This window comes from Hibiscus syriacus, unplaced genomic scaffold (genome assembly GCF_006381635.1).
Source record: "Hibiscus syriacus cultivar Baekdansim isolate YM2019G1 unplaced genomic scaffold, ASM638163v2 tig00111837_pilon, whole genome shotgun sequence".
Lineage (NCBI taxonomy): Eukaryota > Viridiplantae > Streptophyta > Magnoliopsida > Malvales > Malvaceae > Hibiscus > Hibiscus syriacus.
This window is the reverse complement of record NW_024063194.1, coordinates 9,498,842-9,501,890: the sequence shown is the minus strand read 5'-3', so window position 1 is coordinate 9,501,890 and position 3,049 is coordinate 9,498,842.

The window sequence follows — 3,049 nt, the reverse complement described above, 5'->3', positions numbered from 1 at the left end:
TAAGAAAATCTTGCGTCATATAGAATAAATCAAGATTATTAATTTGGAAATTGTTGAAGAAAAGAGAGAAATGAATATTGACACTATCCTGTCACCCAAAACAAGAAATAATTTGATAGATTTATTGTGAGAGTTCAAGAACGTCTTCGCATGGTCTTACCAGGATATACTAGGATTTGATATAGTCATAGTGGTGCATAAGCTTTCTATGAAGCCTAAGTAGAAGCTAGTGTAGCGGAAGCTTAAAAGAATGAGGCTAGAGATGTTATTAAAGATTAAGGAAGAAGTAAGAAACAAATTTATACAGAAGGGGAAGAAATCAAGTGTTTTTTTAGATGCTTTGATGCCTAAAAAGCACGAAGTTTTGTTGAAGAAATGCATAATGGAATATTTGGAACACATGTAAATGGTTTTTCTAAAGCAAATAAAATCATGAGATATGAATACTATTGGTCCACCGTAGAGACAAATTTCATTAAGTATGTAAGAAGTTTTATAAGTATTAAATATATGCAGATTGAATTCATGCACCTTCGTTGCTATTAAATTTAATGACTACACTTTGATCGTTTTCTATGTGAGGCATGGATGTCATTGGGGCAATTTCACTGAAACCTTGAATGGGTATCATTTTATTTTGGTACCTATTGATTATTTTACTCATTAGGTGGAGGCTGCTACCTATGGTAGTATCACAAAATCAACAGTTTGTAAGTTTATAAAGAATGAGATAATTTGATTATATGAGTTTCTAGAGAGCATTTTTAACAAACTAATCTAATACGACAAGTTTATAAAGAATGAGATAATTTGACGATATGAGTTTCTAAAAAGGATTTGTAACAAACTAATCTGACACAACACAAAGTCGATCAATTACAATGTCACACGAGACCACTATAGTGGCTAACCCAAATATTTCTTTAAAACTTTGTAAATCATCATTTAAAGACTACAAAATAAAGCGTGAAATCAAATGTAAATAGTTTAGTTCATATTGGGAGCTCCAAAAATAAATACATCAAAATAATACATTTGAGTATTTAAAAATAAATTTACGACTCAGTTACAAGAAGGTATATGAATAATACATGCCCTCTAAAGGATAATAATCAAGATAACCTCTGTTGATCGGACTGTTTGAAACGTTTTTTGCGCAATAAGCTACTTGAATACTCCCCCTAAAGAAATGTAAATGGAAACAAATTTCAAATGTTGAACTCACTAGGCTAATGCCATACTAACAACTAAACAATACTAAAATTGTTCATTAAATGCTCATGCTAACAATGTAATTAAAGAAGTGAGTATACTTGTATATTAAAGATTATACTAGGGTAGACATCATGGTATAGTCAGAGGGTTACACATCTTCGGACGCACACCCCTCTAGCTTACCTAGTGTGATATTTGGAATTTCTGCATTGGACACAACACCTGACTAACCCACCCCTTGCAAGTGTTTACCCCGCACCTTAGTTAATCTTAAACTGTCTTGTGCACTTACTTAAGTATATCCATATATTCTATATATTGAAACTATCGTCGTCTACTAAAGCAAATCAGGTGTCCCGACCATTTTTCGAGCGTCAACCAAGGCTAGTTTTATGTCATCTTAGATGATATTGTTTCTAAATGTAATTATAGAGCAACAAGGTTATTGCTTGTAGTTTTATTTGATGGTGTTTTGGTATTATTGGGTCTCTTAATATTATTTCTAAGTCCATTGGGTTTCTTGCCCAAAAATGTATGATGGTATAAATACTAAGCCCCTTAGTATTTGTATTAACCCACAAATATCGATACTAGCCCTTGGGTATCGATATTGCATGACTAATACAAGCTCACAATGAATAGTAGTATCGATACTCCTAGGCCAAGTATTGATACTTCTAAACTAGAGTATCGATATTATTAGAAGTATCTATAGTAATTTTTGCTTCAGTGTTTTGAAAAATACATCAGTATTAATACTCTTACCAGAGTATCAGAACTCTACTCTCAGTATTGATGCTCCTATGAGTACCGATACCAAAATTGGCTATTGGAATGGGTGAAGTAAACTTGGTATTGATACCCCTCCCGTGAGTATCAATAATCAACCCCTAGTATATATACTCATTGATGAAGTATCGATACTTTTAGCCCAAAACCCTCTTATTATGTCCATTCAAAGAATAATATCGGTATTATTCTTCCAATACCAATACACGAACCTAGAAATTTCCTATTTAGGCACAAAAATGACTCACAAATGGTATGAAGGAGTTGTGAATGTGTTACTTTAGTTTCCTAGCTACTGGAAAAAAGCCCTTAAATCGGCCAAGGGCCAATTTCCCTTTCCTCTAGCCTTGGAGCTTTCTCCCACCTCTTTCACTATACAAAGACAAGGAAATGGCTTACTATATCATTTTTAAAACTCATGGAGGAAATAGGAACACCTATAAGGCTCAAATTTCTCAAAAATGAATTAGAATCTCTTGGGTCTCTAAAACCCCACTAAAACCCATTTATAGTTATCATGGCTCAACACTTGTGTTTAGAGGCTTAAACTAAAGCTCTAAGGATCAAGATGAAAACCCTAAACCCTAAACTAAAGCTCTAAAGTTCTATGGAGATGAGAGAAAATATAAACAAGAATAGTGAGACAAAGTTTTGGAGACAAAGAGTAAAGATTTTTTTCTCATTACATGACCCATGTTAAAAAGTTTTTAAACTTTTTCTTTGAAAGATGGGGTAGTTGCTCCTTTAATCATTCATATTTCATCCTAATATTAAAAATGCCCTTTTTAACATCCAATGGGCCTCAAACCAAGCCATATTCAACACCCAAATGGACCAAGCTCTTTAAAAAAGGTAAATTGACTTCTCTAAATCATCTCGGGTTAGCCTAAAACTACTAACCAAGGATTTATGTTGTTACAAATATCCCCTCCTAATAAGAAATTGATTCCTCGAAATTTACCTAGATAGAAAAGATGTGATTACTAAAGTTGCATATCCTCCTAGGTTTACTAAGTTACTTCCTACACTGCGTGGTTCCCTCACA